Source organism: Protobothrops mucrosquamatus, unplaced genomic scaffold (genome assembly GCF_001527695.2).
Source record: "Protobothrops mucrosquamatus isolate PMUCROS unplaced genomic scaffold, P.Mucros_1.0 scaffold1262, whole genome shotgun sequence".
NCBI classification, from domain to species: domain Eukaryota; kingdom Metazoa; phylum Chordata; class Lepidosauria; order Squamata; family Viperidae; genus Protobothrops; species Protobothrops mucrosquamatus.
Window position 1 is genome coordinate 173,825 of NW_015387468.1, and position 17,450 is coordinate 191,274.

The 17,450-nt window shown below is 46.2% G+C and overlaps 1 protein-coding gene and 1 pseudogene across 1 annotated transcript in view; one reads left to right on the top strand and one right to left on the bottom strand.

Moving 5' to 3' along the window:
• The window catches only part of LOC107292083, a 2,991-nt pseudogene extending 1,069 nt beyond the window's left edge, over positions 1–1,922 (top strand).
• LOC107292085 overlaps positions 1–17,450 on the bottom strand; it is a gene marked incomplete at its 3' end in the record, with an annotated part of 196,831 nt that overhangs the window by 173,786 nt on the left and 5,595 nt on the right.

Genomic DNA, 17,450 nt, shown 5'->3' on the forward strand with positions numbered 1-17,450 from the left:
AGCCCCGGGAGGAGACGGCGGGGAAGGCCCGGCAGGGATGAGCCGAAGGGGACTCCGGGAAAGGAGGCCGCCTGGAGGGAGAAGCGGGGAGCAGGAAACGGGCGGAGACCCCGAGACGGGCCTGGAGGGCGGAGGGTCCTTCAGAAGAGGCGGAAGACTCAGGAAACGCCACAGAATCCAGGAGGGAGGAGAGAAATATGAGTGCGCAGAATGTGGAAAATCTTTCAAAAGAAATGCAGATCTTGAAAGGCATCTAAAAATCCACACTGGAGAGAAACCACATAAATGCCTGGAGTGTGGAAAATGCTTCAGTCAGAGGGGAAACCTTTATGCACATCAAAGGAGCCACACAGGAGAAAAACTGCATAAATGCCTGGAGTGTGGAAAGAGTTTCACTCAGAGAAGCAGCCTTAATGCACATCAAAGGAGCCACACTGGAGATAAACCTTATACATGCCTGGAGTGTGGAAAGAGTTTCAGTCAGAGGAGCAGCCTTTATCTACATCAAAGGATCCACACAGGAGAAAAACTGCATAAATGCCTGGAGTGTGGAAAGAGCTTCAGTCGGAAGGTATACCTTTATGATCATCAAAGAATTCACACTGGAGAGAAACCTTATGAGTGCCTGCAGTGTGGAAAGAGCTTCAGTCTAAGGGGAAACCTTTATAATCATCAAAGAATTCACACGGGAGAGAAACCGCATAAATGCCTGGAATGTGGAGAGAGGTTCAGTCTGAAAAGTACTCTTTATAGACATCAAAGAATTCACACTGGAGAGAAACCCTATGAGTGTCCAGAGTGTGGAAAGAGCTTCACTCTGCGGGGAAACCTTTATAGACATCAAAGAATTCACACTGGAGAGAAATCCTATAAGTGCCCGGAGTGTGGAAAGAGCTTCACTCATAGGGAAAGCCTTTATAATCATCAAATTATTCACACTGGAGAGAAACCGCATAAATGCCTGGAGTGTGGAAAGAGCTTCAGTCGGAGGGTATATCTTTATCATCATCAAAGAATTCACACTGGAGAGAAACCGTATAAGTGCCTGCAGTGTGGAAAGAGCTTCACTCAGAGGGGAAACCTTAATGATCATCAAAGAATTCACACTGGAGAGAAACCGCATAAATGCCTGGAGTGTGGAAAGAGCTTCAGTCTGAAAAGAACTCTTTATGCTCATCAAAGAATTCACACTGGAGAAAAACCCTATGAGTGTCCGGAGTGTGGAAAAAGCTTCACTCTGCGGGGAAACCTTTATAGACATCAAAGAATTCACACTGGAGAGAAACCCTATGAGTGTCCGGAGTGTGGAAAGAGCTTCACTCAGAGGGAAAACCTTTATGATCATCAAAGAATTCACACTGGAAAGAAACCCTATAAATGCCGGGAGTGTGGAAAGAGCTTCACTCAGAGAGGAAACCTTTATAATCATCAAAGTATTCACACTGGAGAGAAACCCTATAAGTGCCTGGAGTGTGGAGAGAGCTTCATTCGGAGGGGATACCTTTATAATCATCAAATAATTCATACTGGAGAGAAACCCTATAAGTGCCCTGACTGTGGAGAGAGCTTTAGTCAGGGGGAAAGCCTTTATAAACATGAAAGGATCCACTCTAGAGAAAAACCATATAAATGCCTAGAATGTGGAAAGAGCTTCAGTGCGAGGGGACCCCTTTATGCACATCAAAGAAGACACACAGGAGAAAAACCATATAAATGCCTGGAGTGTGGAAAGAGTTTCTGCGAGAGCAGAAGTCTTTCTAGGCATCAAAGAATCCACACAGAAGAAAATCCATATAAACGCCTTGAGTGTAGAAAGAGTTTTACACCTCCGTCAACATCAAGGGATTCACACAAGAGAAAAATCCTATAAATGCCTGGAGTGTGGAAACAGCTTCATTGAGAGAGAAAATAATAATTCATGATGTGTGGAAAAAATTTCAGTCAACATAGGTCTCACTAAAAATTATAAACTTTACACAGAGAATAAAGTTTATAAATGCACAGAGTGTGCTAGATTTTTCAGAATAAATGGCAGTCTCAGAAACGAACTAAGAATCCAAGCTGTTTTTTTTCAAGAGGCAACTGGACTTTCTTGTTTCTTTGAAGGCTTTTCGCTTCTCATCCAAGAAGCTTCTTCAGCTCTGACTGGATGGTGGAGAAGGATATATATTCCTTACAGACAGATGATCATTTGCATTCTTTTAGAGAGTAGCTGAGGCCACTTGGAGGTTTATTTGTGTACTGAGAATCACTTGAGTAGTGCAAATGGGTGTGTACCCTAACCCTCTCTGTCCAACATATGGACTTCGCTGTCTTCAAAAGAGCGGCCTTTGTCTTTTAAATGCAGATGGACTGCTGAATCTTGTCCTGATAGGTTTGTTCTTCTATGTTGTCCCATGCATTTATGAAGTGGTTGTTTTGTTTTCCCCAATGAAAAGACAAAGGCCATTCTTTTAAAGACAGCAAAGTCCACATTTTGGACGGAGAGGACCGCTGGCTTGAAAGGGGTCAAAGAGGCCCTCTGTGTCAAAGTTTAACAGCTCTCTCTCGACGGGAGGGGTATTTATTTATTTATTTATTTATTTATTTTATTTAATTTATATGCCGCCCTTCTCCCAGCGGGACTCAGGGCGGCGCACAACATATTTAAAACCAAAGTATATATACAATCCCCCCCTTAAAACCGAATTAAACCAAATTTTAAAGTTGTGTCTTCCAAATTCCTAAAAAACCCAGTATAAAATCCACCCTAGGTCAGGTCCGCTTGCTGAAAGAGCCATGTCTTGAGGNAGTTCATTCCAGAGGGTGGGGGCACCCACAGAGAAGGCCCTCCCCCTGGGGGTCGCCAGCCGACACTGCTTGGCCGACGGCACCCTGAGGAGACCCACTCTGTGGGAGCGTACCGGTCTGTGGGAAGGAATCTGCGGCAGAAGGCGGTCTCGGAGGTAACCGGGTCCTATGCCATGAAGCGCTTTAAAGGTGGTAACTATCATCATCTACCTACAGTCTTCAACATAGTCCTTTCAGCAGTTCCAAGAAGGCTCCACATCCATTTGCACCTTCCTTCCGCCGCGCCCTTAAGACATGGTTATTCCAGCTTGCGGGACTGGCCTAGGGGAAACTTTTAGAGGGGGTTTTAATTATAATTTTAATTAGACCAAATTACTAATATTTCCCTTTTAATTAATTTTTAAATTTGTAGTGTGATATTTTTGTATTTTTTACCCGGTTGTTAGCCGCCCTGAGTCCGCAAGGAGAAGGGCGGGATATAAATCTAAAAAATAAATAAATAAATAAATAAAAGAATACAAATGACCAGCTGTCTGCAAGGAATATAAATCCTTCCATTGCCCACCTTCCAGTCAAAGCTGAAGAAGCTTCTTGGGCGAGAAGTGAAACATCTTCAAAGGAAAAACAAGTCCAGCTGCCTCGTGAAAAAACATCTTTGGGATGACCAATAGCCTATTGACATGCGATAGCCGATCAGTGAGTGAGTTCTGGTCAAAGTCAGAATCAGAATAGAGCTGGATGGGTCCTTGGAGGTCACCTAGTCCAACCCATTGCTCAAGCAAGAAATCCTATACCATTCCAGACAAATGGCTGTCCAGACTGATGGATTTACGGTCGAATAACACATTTTAATTATGGTGTACCTACCCTGAAATCCAAAGAGGAATAGAAGAACCACTTAAGTCTGGGGCTTCCCAACCTCCACTCCAAGTGGCCACCATCCCAAGGAGGTCTCTTGTTGGCGCCTCTGCCTAACGGGGCATGCGACACGGTGGTATTAAGTCATGATCGGCAGCCACGCACGGGGTGATGGTCGCTTTCTCTCGAGAGTGCCTAGAACAATGGTAGTCAACATTGTAGTCAACATGTTTTATTTAGCTGACATATTAACAATTGTATTAACTAAATATGAGATAGTAGACATTAAGAGAAAAAGAGAGGAAGCATCTGATGCGGAAAAAAGAGAAATTCTGATTACTAAGGTTAAGATATTTGGAAATTAATAGAAAATAAGTATGTTATGCTGTATTACTAACTAGATGATGTAAGATGGTGTAAAATAGTATATGTTTGAATAGATAAGATGTGTATCCTGAATATTAGATTGTGTAATGAATTTGATAACGGGAATTTTGGTTACTCAAAAATCTGGAAATTACAATTCATAAGTGTGAAATTCAAATATTAACAGGAAACTAAAATTTGGGAAAACTGATTAGGACATTGTCTATAAAGATTGGATGTTAAAATAACTATGATATGTATAAGTTAAAAATTATTGGGTTTTTTTGTTTTTATTATATTTTTTATTAATTTTTTACACAAGCCTAAGTCATTCAATAGTTGGTAAACAGTGTGATGTCTGGGTTACATTTGTAAAAACAGTCCTTAACAATTAATTTCTATAGTCTGTATTCCATATATTAATTTTGTTTACTTTACTTTCCCTGAAACATCCTTTTTTGCAAACATTACGTTAATACAATTCTTGTTGTTTTAATAAATGACAATTTAGTATATATTTTTTCCAATATTCCTAAAAAATAATCATCATATTAATACATTTCTTTTCTTTCCATTCATTTGGATTGCCTTATCATCAGTCCTGTTACAGTCCTTATTTTAGTTTATGTCTCCCACCAAATTCTAAGTATTTTTACTCCTAAAGGTTTTCTCAGCAATTTAGTTAGATTTACATTGACAGACTTGATTCTATTTTTTCCATATAAGCCATCTCCATATAAGCTCTCCCTTCCCAACCATCTCATGGTCCGTCTCCCCAGACCCCTACCTCACCCCCATCTTTCTGCATCTCCTTCTATGGCTCCTCCCCCTCCCCCTATCTAGTCCTCGCTCTTCCCATCCCCCTCCCAAGTTCCCTTGTCCCCCCCCTTCTGCTCACTCTCCCCAGCCCCCTCAAGGTCTATTTCCCCATCCCTCTCGCTCCCTTACCCCTCCCTTGCCAGCCACATCCTCTCCTCCTCCCATTGACCTCCCCTTCTCTATCCCCCTCCCTGTCCCCCCCTACCTCTGATCCCCTCATGGTCCATTTTCCATCCCCCTACCTCTTGCACCCAACCCATCTATCTCCTCCACCCCATCTCCTTGCCCTCCCCTCCAATGTCTCTTCCCCTTTCCCCCTCTCTCTACTTCCCTGACCCCCTCATGGTCCATCTCTCCATTGCTATTCTGCTCTTCCTCTTTTTTTGCCTCCCCTCCTCCCTCCCCCTCCCTGTTCTCTCCCCTGCCCCAGGTGCCCCTCCCCCTTTGACACTCTTCCCCTCTGCATCCTACTCCTCCTCCCCGTCATTCTCACCTTCCCTCTTTCCCCTTCGTCACCCCTTCCCATCCACCTCCCTCCCTGTCTCCTTCCCCCTCCCTATTCCGCTCCCCTTTCCCCTGCATTTCTCCCCCTCCCTCCCTCCCCTTCCCATCCATACCCCTCCCTCCTCGCTCTATTCCCTTTCCCTCCCCATCCTCACCCCATTCCTTCCTCTCCCTCTCCTCTTCCCAACCCTCTAACGCTCTTATTTCCTCCTCACTTCCTGCTTCTTCCCCCTCCCTCCTTTAACCCCTCCCATCATCTTCTCTTAATCTTATATTTCCCCTCCCCCTTCGTTCCCATCCAACCCCCTCCCTTTCCTCCCCCCTCCCTTTCTTCTTCCCCCACCCTGTCCGCCTCCCTCCCAGTCCTTCTGTCCCCTTCCCTTTCTCTCCCCAAACTCCTTATGGTCATCTTCCTTCCCCTTCTTCATCCCACTCGTTCTGCCCTTCCCCCTCTTCTCTTCACCTCCCGTCTTCCTCCCCCTCCATCTTCTTTCTTCTCTCCTTCCCCCTGCCCATTCCATTCCCTGCCCCCCTTCGGAACCCCCTTTGTGTCCCTCTTCCCCTCCCTAACCGTCCCCCTGATCTGACTCTCACCCTCATCCTGTCTTTCCCCCTAACCCAGGGCTGTCAAATTCAATTTCATTGAGGGCTGCATCAGCATTGGGGTTGTCTGGGGGGGGGGGAGGTGGGTGTGGCCAGGGTGGGTGTGGCCTACTGGGTGGGTGTGGATGGAGTGGGTGTGGCCTTTTGGGTGGGCGTGGCCAGCTGGAAGAGCCTCGCTGCCTGCTGAAACCCCTCCGCCGGAGCCCATCAAGCGGGATATGTGAAGTAGGCGAGGGCCATTTGCTGGCCACTTCCAGGCGATGGTGCACTTCTTCATTCCTCACAAAGGGTGACACCTCCACAGCATGCACCCAGGGGGCGGGGCCAACACGGCAGGGGCTGGTTCCTCACTGTTTCCAGACGGCCTTGCGGAGCTAAGACTCAATGCATTTCAGCATAGATGGCCACTGCAAAAGTATACATTGGCTCCCTCCCGGCCGGCCTGGGACAGGGCCAAGGCAGAGGGGGCCGTTCCCTCACTGTTTCCAGGATGGCTTCGCGGGCCACATGAAACCACTTCGCGGGCCGCATCCGGCCCCCGGGCCTTGTGTTTGACATGTCTGTCCTAACCTCACCATAATCCTCATCCTAATCCCAACCCAAACTCTCACCCTCACCACCATCTACCTCCCCGATAGTCGGTTATCAAAAGAAGGAAGGCTGCCCAGAGTCCAGGGGCCCTTCTGAACACTAACTCACCACTTAGGAGCCCCCTTCCCTCTGGTAACTGACATAACTGACAGTTTAGCCTGCAGGGATGATGAGGTCACAAAGCCCTCAGGATTCCCCAGGAGATGACAGGCCTCCTTTGCCATCCTATCCCAGCTCAGCTGGATCTTGCCAGTCAAGGGTGTGTCCCAGCCATGGACAAGCTGGCTGAAGGCTAAGAGGCCAATAGAAAGAGGAACACCCAAAGCTGAAATTAAGCATGCAAAGCTCTCTTAGGCAGAGGTTCTCGAACTCGGCGTCATGCTCCCTGGGGAGAAAGGAACACCCTGAGGAGCGGTACAAACTGGGGGTGGCCTGGCCCATAAAAAATAGGTTGATATAAGAATTGGCTCCATTTCTTTCTGAACAACTGGGTGGTAATGGCATGTGTTTGTGCTTGGAGCTGGTAAGAATTTGATCCTTGAATTTGAGAGAAATTTTGACCTCTGCAAAGGTGCTTATTACGCCACTCAAAAGTACGAATCTCCAAATAACTCAAAGAAAAGAGCATTTATTAAGGGGGATCAAGTATTTCTATAGGATACAGAAAAAAATCATATATTTAGTATATGTGACACTTCAGTAAGCCAAAGATCAAACAATAAAAGACCTTGATTACATGTGGGACTTGAACAGCAGAAAACATGGAGTCTAGATAACATTCCAAAGGGGCCAATTTATGGGTTACATTATAGTCTTTCCCAGATGGGAAACTTCCTTAGAATTTGCAAGTGATTCAAGGGTTTAGGGATGAAAAGACAGGTTCTCCCATTCCAAAAAATGGCCGTGACAAGAAGAAGAAAAAATCTTGTTTTGTAGAAGTTAAAAAGAAGCCTAACTGCCATGTTAGAATTTCTAGTATCACTTTTAAAATGCTAATAACGAAGCCTAAAATTGAGGCAACAAATTTATTTGGGCAGAATATATTCTATGAACCTGTGAATATTTTTTTTCCTAATCTTTTCATTTCCTTTTTTATTTTTTTCCACAAACAGAAGAAATTATTATTAAATACTTGGTTAATTTTTTAATATTAATGCCTAGACATTTGAAGCACTTCTTTTTATGGATGTATTGAAACTATTAGGTATCTCACTTTTAATTTTAAGGAAGGGTATAGAACAGGAGTTCCCAACCGGGGGTGCTTGCACCCCCTGGAGATGCGAGACAATATTCCAGGGGGTACAAAAACTTGGGTTTTCAAAATTATAGTGTATATGCATAATGCGTTGCTGTTGTTTTGAACTTTTGTAAGGGATGCGAGAATATATCAGAAGCGTTCTAGGGGTGCAGGGCATAGGAAAGGTTGGGAGCCGTTGGTATAGAAGAACATGTTGTGGTTTTTAAAAAATTACTGTTAACCTTGATATTTCTTGATGTGGGTTCTCCCAAGTCTAAATGTATTTAGCTGTATTACCAGAATTTGCAAAAGATATTCTTTGTATAATTTATATTCCAGCATTATTATTTTTAGAAATATGGTGGCAAAAATATCAAACACACCTTCTGCCTCCTAATTTCCCCACAATAAGAATCCTGTGAGGTGGGTTGGGCTGAGAGAGAATGACTGGCCCTTGAATCACCCAGCTGGCTTTCATGGACAAGGTCTCCCACTTTCAATCCTGATGCCTTAAAAACTACACCAACTTCTGCAAATAAGTAAACAAATTAGTCCTTGGGTTAAAAATGAGTTCCATTCCTAACTCGGACAATCAGTCAATCAGAATAGGTCTGGAAGGGACCTTGGAGGTCATCTAGTCCAACCCCCTGCTCAAGCAGGAGACCCTGTACCATTTCAGACAAGTGCCTGTCCAGTCTCTTCTTAAAAACCTCCAATGATGGAGAGCCCACAACTTCTGGAGGCAAGTAGGCAACCTTGGCTCTTTTATGACTCGTGGACTTCAACTCCCAGAATTCCTGAGCCAGCTTCTGGGAGTTGAAGTCCACGAGCCATAAAAGAGCCAAGGTTGCCTACCCCTGCACTAGTTAATTGTTCTTATTGTTAGGAAATTTCTCCTTAATTCTCTCCTTGGTTAGTTTCCATCCGTTGCTTCTTGTCCTGCCTTCAGGTGCTTTGGAGAACAGTTTGACACTCTCCTCCTTGTTGCAGCCCCTCAAATACTGGAAGACCGCTATCACGTCCCCCCTGGTCATTCTTTTCTCTAGACTGGCCATTCCCAAATCCTGCAGCCGTTCTTCATATGTTGTACTCTCCAGGCCTTTAATCATCTTACCGCAGTTGCTCTTAATAATAATCATAAAGTTAGAAGGGACCTTGGAGGTCATCTAGTCCAACCCCCTGCTCAGGCAGGAAACCCTGTACCATTTCGGACAAATGGCTGTCCAGTCTCTTCTTAAAAACTTCCAGTGTTGGAGCCTTCACCGCTTCTGGAGGCAGGTTGTTCCACTGGTCAGGAAGTTTCTCCTTAGTTCTAGGTTGCTTCTCTCCTTGGTTGGTTTTCTTCTCTGCACTCCACAGCTATCAAAAGCATCAGTCAAAGCCACAACAATCAAGACACCCCAATGGCATGCAGGGGAGCTGGGCTGAGTCCCCCCCTCACTTTGCTGCCGGTGGGGTTATCTGCAAGGCTTCCTCTCACCAGCCCACTTTGCAGGGGACCCACATTGCCAGCTCTGCCTGCCTGGATGCCCCCCCAGCTTCCCCCGCCCGCCTTGCCTAGGAAAGACCCCCGCATGGGGGGGAGGGAGGGGCAGAGCTGCAGCCCCGGAAAAGCCCCTCAGCTGCGCATGCCTGGATGCGGGGCGGGGGGGGCGGGAGAAGAGCGGACCCAAAACTTCAAGGGGAGCCCCTCGTCTCGCTGGGACGAAGGCACTCCTGCGCAGGCGCCATCTTGCGGTTTGAAGGAAGGAAGGAGGACGCCGATTGGTCCCTCTGGCGATGGCGGCGATTGGCAGGAGGACTCCTGGGGGCGGCCCCTGTACACAAATAGGCGGAGTTTGCAGGAAAAGGCGCGCAGAGAGGTCCCGCCTCCACTTCTGGCACCCAACAGAACTGAGGCGCTGAATTGATCCAGGTAAGGCGCCGCCTGAGGAGACTTTCCCGGAGAAGGGAGCCCCGGCAGGGAGGGAGGGAGGGAGGGAGGGAGGGGCAGGACGGGGAGCCCGAGGCCTGCTGTGACAGTGCGGGGGGACGGGGAGGCGGAGGCCGGGCCCGCCTCGTACCTGCCCGGAAAGTGTCGCTGAGAGGCCGAGGCTTCGGCCTTCCTCCCCGGGCGGGCCTGGGACTCCCCTCCGGGGAAGGGACGAAGCCGTGACCCGCCTCTTCTCCTCCCCCTTCGCCCCTGCAGGAGGACGGGCGAGCCCGGCGGAGGAAGGAAGGAAGGAAGGAAGGAGGCGCCGCCCGAGAGGAGAGGAGAGGAGGCCCCGCGGAGCAGCCCCGGGAGGAGACGGCGGGGGAGGCCCGGCAGGGATGAGCCGAAGGGGACTCCGGGAAAGGAGGCCGCCTGGAGGGAGAAGCGGGGAGCAGGAAACGGGCGGAGACCCCGAGACGGGACTGGAGGGCGGAGGGTCCTTCGGGACAGGCGAAAGGAAACGCCACAGAATCCAGGAGGAAGCAGAGAAATATGTATGCGAAGAATGTGGAAAATCCTTCAAAAAAAAAGGAAATATTGTAAACCATCTAAGAATCCATTCAGGAGAGAAACCATATAAATGCCTGGAATGTGGAAAGAGCTTCAGTCAGATGAGCAACCTTTATACGCATCAAAAGATCCACTCAGGAGAGAAACCATATAAATGCCTCCAGTGTGGAAAGAGCTTTGCTGTGGGTGGACATCTCCGTAGACATCAAAGGATTCACACAGGAGAAAATCCATTTAAATGGGAGCAGGAAACGGGCGGAGACCCCGAGACGGGCCTGGAGGGCGGAGGGTCCTTCGGGACAGGCGAAAGGAAACGCCACAGAATCCAGGAGGAAGCAGAGAAATATGTATGCGAAGAATGTGGAAAATCCTTCAAAACAAGAGGAAATATTGTAAACCATCTAAGAATCCACTCAGGAGAAAAACCACATGAATGCCTGGTGTGTGGAAAGAGCTTTGCTGAGGGTGGACCTCTCCGTAGACATCAAAGGATTTACACAGGAGAAAAACCATATGAATGCATGGAGTGTGGAAAGAGCTTTGCTGTGGGTGGAAATCTCCGTAGACATCAAAGGATTCACACAGGAGAAAAACCATTTAAATGGGAGCAGGAAACGGGCGGAGATCCCGAGACGGGCCTGGAGGGCGGAGGGTCCTTCAGAAGAGGCGGAAGACCCGGGAATCCCCAGAGAATCCAGGAGGGAGGAAAGAAACATCAGTGCCTGGAATGTGGAAAATCCTTCGGAAGAAATAGAGATCTTGAAAACCATCTAAGAATCCACACAGGAGAGAAACCATTTAAATGTCTGGAGTGTGCAAAGAGCTTTAATCATTTGGGAAACCTTTTTAGACATATAAACACCCATTCAGGAGAGAAGCCATTTGGATGTCTGGAGTGTGGAAAGAGCTTTGGTGTGTGGGGAAACTTTTATACACATATAAAAAACCATTCAGGAGAAAAACCATATAAATGTCTGGAGTGTGGAAAGAGTTTCAGTGAGAATAGGAGTCTTTCGAAGCATCAAAGGATCCACACAGGAGAAAAACCATATAAATGCCTTCAGTGTGGAAAGAGCTTTACTGAGGGTGGACACCTCCGTCGACATCGAAAGATTCACACAGGAGAAAAACCATATAAATGCCTGGAATGTGGAAAGAGTTTCAGTGAGAATGCGAGTCTTTTGAAGCATCAAAGGATCCACACAGGAGAAAAACCATATAAATGCCTTCAGTGTGGAAAGAGCTTTACTGAGGGTGGACACCTCCGTCGACATCGAAGGATTCATAAATGAGAAAAACCATATAAATGCCTGGAATGTGGAGAATCTTTCACAACAAGCAGAAATCTCAGAAGTCATCAAAGAATTCACCTGGGCGAAAACCCCTAAAAATTCATGGATTGTGGGAAAAAATTCAGTCAAAATAGATCTCAATAAAAATTATAAACTTTACACTCGGAAGAAAGTTTATAAATGCACAGAGTGTGCTAAATCCTCCAGAACAAATGGCAGTTTCAAAAACCACCTAATAATCCACATGGGAGAGAAACATACATTGATTCATCATGGCTAATATGCAGACAAATGTAGTCAGCAAATTCAGTGCAGCCTTGGATGACATGCACAACAGTTTCTCTAGTGCTAAGAACCTCCTTAAATATTACAGATCCAATTATACTCCCTGGGAAAGATGGAGAGCAAAAGAAGAAGGGGACGACAGAAAACGAGGTGGCTGGATAGAGTCACTGAAGTAGGAGGTGTCAGCTTCAATGGACTCCAGAAGATGGTAAAGGACAGGAAGACCTGGAGGAATGTTGTCCATGGAGTTGTGATGGGTGGGACACGACTTCGCAATTAACAACAACAATTACAATCCAAGGATACTTACTCTTTATTGCTGTTCAATAAAGCGAACATATACTATAATCAGCCCAAATGTTTAAGGATATGCAAACTTGGGAACAGAACCATTTTACTATTTTTTTTATTATGGTGGTTTAATGTCCTAACTTGTGAGATCTAATCATTTAATTTGAATCACACTACAATTTTTAAGCGTTTTGTCTGATTATTTGTTTTCTTACAAAATAGTCCACATTCCTGCAAATTCTGCAACAGGTGCATAAACCTATGAGTGCAGTTGTATTCAATTCCACTTACTGATACCATCACAAACTTATTCAACCCATCATCGGAACAATGTGGCTGTAAAGTATGTGGGCCATAAACTCATAATTTCACTGCTGCAGGAAACAAATTCCTTGGTTTGGCAATTAAAGAACTCCTCTGTGCTAATTTTTTCATATAATCTATATGGGTTTTCCAAAGGCCAGCAGCATGTAAGACCATCCCAGATATTTAAAATTCTAAAGTGGTCATTTGGATGCCCTCAGTGTTCCATTTATGCTTTTTTGGCTTTTTAGTAAAAAACACAAGAAACTTTCTAAGGCCAACTCGGGTTTGTGAAATAAGGATGTCATTGAATATAAGAAAAATATACACTGAGTGAGGCAGATATAAATTGGAGACGGATGACCTGTTGGGGTATGTAGTTAAAATCTACAAAGGCCACATCTAACGGGATCCTTTATGGTTACATCTCAATTGTGAAGGAATTGAGTATGAAAGAAGCATAAAAAGCAGCTCAGTGGTAGCACACTTAAAGCAAAAGCCAGCACTTCATTATCTTTACACAATCCTGCAATTCCCTGTCTAGAGGGCACGTACAGAATGTGCTACCGATAGTCTACAGGAATAAAATGAGGTAAACTACTATGTGATCCATCAAACCTTTGTCATAGACCAGTATATGGAAAGTGGAATACACACAATATTTTTTTAAATAAAAAGTATTTAAACAAAAATCATCCCAAATTAAAACCATAAACATACATTTAAAAGTAATATAAAACAAATGCCTAAAATATAGGGACGATTAAAAGCATAAATACAAAAACAATGATAAACCTTAATATATAGCTAAATACAATAATACAAGCACTCTTTAAGTAACAATATCTCACGACAGCTAACAGTACAGGAACAGTTATCATCTGATGGATTGTAAGCCCTGCTGTGCCAAACCCGGCGGCATTTTATGTTGTGGAAGGATGAGCATCTGGTTCAGTGAGGTGGTTCAACTGACCTCAGAGTAATCTCAAGAGCTGACCTATTGACAGGCCAGANCCCTCTCCCTTATTCCCCTTCCCCTGCCCTCCCCTTCCTTGACCTCCCTCTTCCTGTCCCTCATCCCTTCCCTGTCCCCCTCCCCTCTCCCTCTTCTCCCCAACCAATTCAGGGTCCATATACCCCTCCCTCTTCCCTCTCTCTCCCCTGTGCTCTTTCTCCCCTCACCCCCTCCCCAACCTTCTCATGGTCCATCTCCCCATCCCCAACTCAATTCCTCAATCCCTGCTCTAGAAAGAGGACAGAGAAGAGCAACACTTGGGATACGGCATCCAGTTTTGGTCACCACAATGTAAAAAAGATGTTGAGACTCTAGAAAGAGTGCAGAGAAGAGCAACAAAGATGATCAGGGGACTGGAGGCTAAAACATAAGGAAAGGTTGCTAGAATTGAGTATGTCTAGTCTAATGAAGAGAAGGATGAGGGGGGACACGATAGCAGTCTTCCAATATTTCAGGGGCTGCCCCAAAGAAAAGGGAGTCAAGCTCTTCTCCAAAGCGCCTGAAGGCAGGACAAGAAGCAATGAATGGAAACTGATCAAGGAGAGAAGCAACCTAGAACTAAGGAGAAACTTCCTGACAGTTAGAACAATTAACCAGCGGAACAACCTGCCTCTAGAAGCGGTGAATGTTCCAACACTGGAAGTTTTTAAGAAGAGACTGGACAGCCATTTGTCCGAAATGGTATAGGGTTTCCTGCCTGAGCAGGAGGTTGGACTATGTGGCATTTTCAGCCTTGCCACATTAGGGTGGGTCACTCATGAATTCTAGCAAGCAACGACAAGCCAGAAAAGGAAGAGACACGCAGAAATCTCCTCGAGGTGAGTGGACACAGAGTGTGATCTGAGTCACCTATTTATTTTGTACATACCTGAGGAAGTACAGGTGTCAATACATAATTGGTTACATTTAGTTGCAGGGTAGAATAAGTCCTATGTAGCATCTTTAACATATGATTGGTTAGGGCTTTCTATAGGATGTGGTTAGTGCAAAGCAATTGCAAGCCTATTGTGGTTTTGTTTGCTCATCTACTTGCCTCGTTGCTTATGGCAGTTGCTTAGCTAGCTTCCTGTTAACCGTTATTTTCTGTCAGAGAATGTTGTTGCTTCATTTACTGTCCTAGGCCTCTAGTACGCAAGCTGGCCTCTGGCCTAGTTTTGCTATAGAAGCCTGAACTATAAAATTCCAACATCTCCTCTCTTTTTGTTTTTTAAAAGATGGTTGACTCTTCTTCTTGGGCGAATGGCCTGTCCTCCCTCCCCTCGGGCTCATGTTGTTCTTCCTCCTGCTCATCCATAGGCAACAGTGACTGTGATGAGGGTCTCTGCTTCGCTGTCTGAGCAAAATTGAGGATGTGAGTCCTTTATGGATTCTAGGTCATCCGTGGGGAGAGGAACGTATCCAGGCCGTTCCCAGAGTGACATTACCTGAGCTGTTGCACGTTTTTCTGCTAGCAGTGACAAGCTATTTGAGATGGTGCGAATAAAAATAGGTAATACACAAGGTAAAATTAAGCATGCTAAAGCGATCATACCAATGAGCGCAACAATGGCTTGCAGGCCTGGCAATTTTGGAAACCATGACTCAAAAAGAGAATGCATGTCAAATCCCTTCCATGTTTGGACAGGGACCTGGGCAAGACGGACCATTTTTTCACTGACTTCAGCGATCACATTGCCTGAGTCATCAATTTCAATACAACAATTTGACAAATTAAATTTCCCACATACCCAATTTCCCACATACCCCCCTTTCTTTGACTAACAAATAATCTAAAGCTAGGCGGTTTTGCATAATATAGGTTCTGGATTTGACACTTTGAGAAGCTAAATGTTTCATGGTAGGGACAGTTTCATTGGTTATGATTAGGATGAAAAATAAACCAAGGTGCTGGTAAGTTTGGTGTCTTCTTTGGTGACTTTAAGACATGGTGAGCAGTTTCCTTCAACTGGGGGGGGGCAGCTCGTGTGATCCGAGGCCGGATACGGTGTCACACCCCTCTGGTAGATTGAAGGGGGGTGTCTAGCCATCTGTGGAGTTCCTCCCCAGGCCTTGGGGGAGTCACGGCTGATACTGAGGAGAAGTCAGAGCTCTGTGACTCCCTCTTCAGGGTAGTAGATGTCATATTCAGGGATGTAATCAGGATCGATGGTCAATACAAAAATCTTGCACTCCAGGGTAGGCATAATGTTGCAGGGCACAGGCGTTGCACCAAAAACAGCCCTGACAGCCGCACTGGCAGATGCAGTGGTCACACATCTACTTTGGTGGCTGTTGCTTCAGATGGGGTTTCTGTGGGTGGCGTGATGGGAGGTGGTGCAAAGTAGGGCTGGACGCAGCGACCAGGGACCCACAAGACTTTTTCAGGCAGTTGGACTGCTGCGTAGCCTCTTCCCCAAGTGATGAGATCAACAGGCCCTTTCCAGGTAGGATCAGGGAGTACCTGTGGGCGGGAAGAGAAAGGGAGGGAGAAGAAAAACGCCTCTCTGCTGCAGAGGTGTGTGGGTTGCCAGTTAAGTTTAAAAAATTCAAAGTACATAGACAGAGATTAAGGATGTCTTGCACTGCTGGGAGACCAGGGGCATTTTTCCCCTGTTGTCTGATGTACCGGTCAAGGGCTGTTTTTATGGAATTCCAAATTTATGTGTAATGTTCCACCGCCTGCAGAAGTCTGCAAATGCAGCACTGGTGTAGGCGGGGCCATTATCTGTTTTTAGTTCATTTGGGCGTCCCAGCGATGCAAAGGTCCGAATACAATGATTGATTACATGTTTAGTGGCTTCACCTCTTTGAGGTGTTGCCATGATGAACCCAGAAAAAGTATCAATAGATACGTGAATATACTTCCATGGGGAAAAGGAAGGATATTGGGTAACATCCATTTGCCAAATTTGACAGGCCACTGTTCCTCTGGGGTTAACCCTCATCGGAAGAGAGTGGGCCTGTTAACTGCATGTGGGGCATTGCTGTAAAATAGGAGTTGCCTCCCCTGCAGTTTGAAAAACAAAGATAGCAATTCAGCATCAAAAGAGGGAGCCAAATATGACTCACAGAGAGAGCTAACAATTTGAGTGACATACAGACTGTCCAGGATGAGGTTGAAAGGTTCGTCAGAAAAGTGTTGAAAAGCCAAGATAGAAGCAAAGAGTTCTACTCTTTGGGCCATATTTTTTTTACTGCCATCAGCAAACACTGTGATGGCATCTGGAATAGGATGAGGTCGAAAAAGGTGATTGCCAAGCAAAAGGTAAAGTTTTGAGAAGTTGCAAGCGGGGATCCGGGGGTGGATGACAAGAGACAGTGCCAACCCAGTCTGTAAATGTAAACTGGAGTTGTTCACTGTTGACAAACAAGGTCAAAAGTGTTANCCCCCTCCCCCTTGCCCCCAACCCATTCACATCCTCTTCCCCATCCCCTTGCTCCCCCTTCAATGTCTCCGCCTTTTCCCCTCCCTGCACTTCCTCAATTCCCTCTGACCCCCTCACGGTCCATTCATTCCTGCCCCTTTCCCCTTCTCCCTTTTATCCCTCCCTCCATCACTTTTCCTCACCCTTCCCCATCCTACTCCCCTCCCCATCACCTTCCCCATTCCTCTCCATCTCCTGTACTTATCTCCACCCTCCCTCTCCTCCTCCCTCCCTCCCTCTTCCCTTCCCCATTCCTTTTGCCCTCTCTCCCTCCCCATCCCTTCCTCTCTCTCTCCTCTTGATCTGCCCCTTTTCCACCTTCCCTCTCCCTCCTTTGCCCCCTCCTCCATCATCTTCCTTCTTCCATTTCCCGTAATCTCCCTGTCCCTCCCTCCTTTCCGTCCCCCTCCTTCCCTCACATCCTCCACTTCCCCTCCACTTCCCCTCCGCCATCTCTCACCCTTCTCCCCCACCCTGCCTGTTTCTCAGTCCCAGTTCTCAGCCCTTTCTTCATCCTCACCCTCATCCCAACCCAAACTCTCACCCTCACCACCATCTACCTCCCTGATAGTCGGTTATAAAAAGAGGGAAAGCTGCCCAGAGTCCAGGG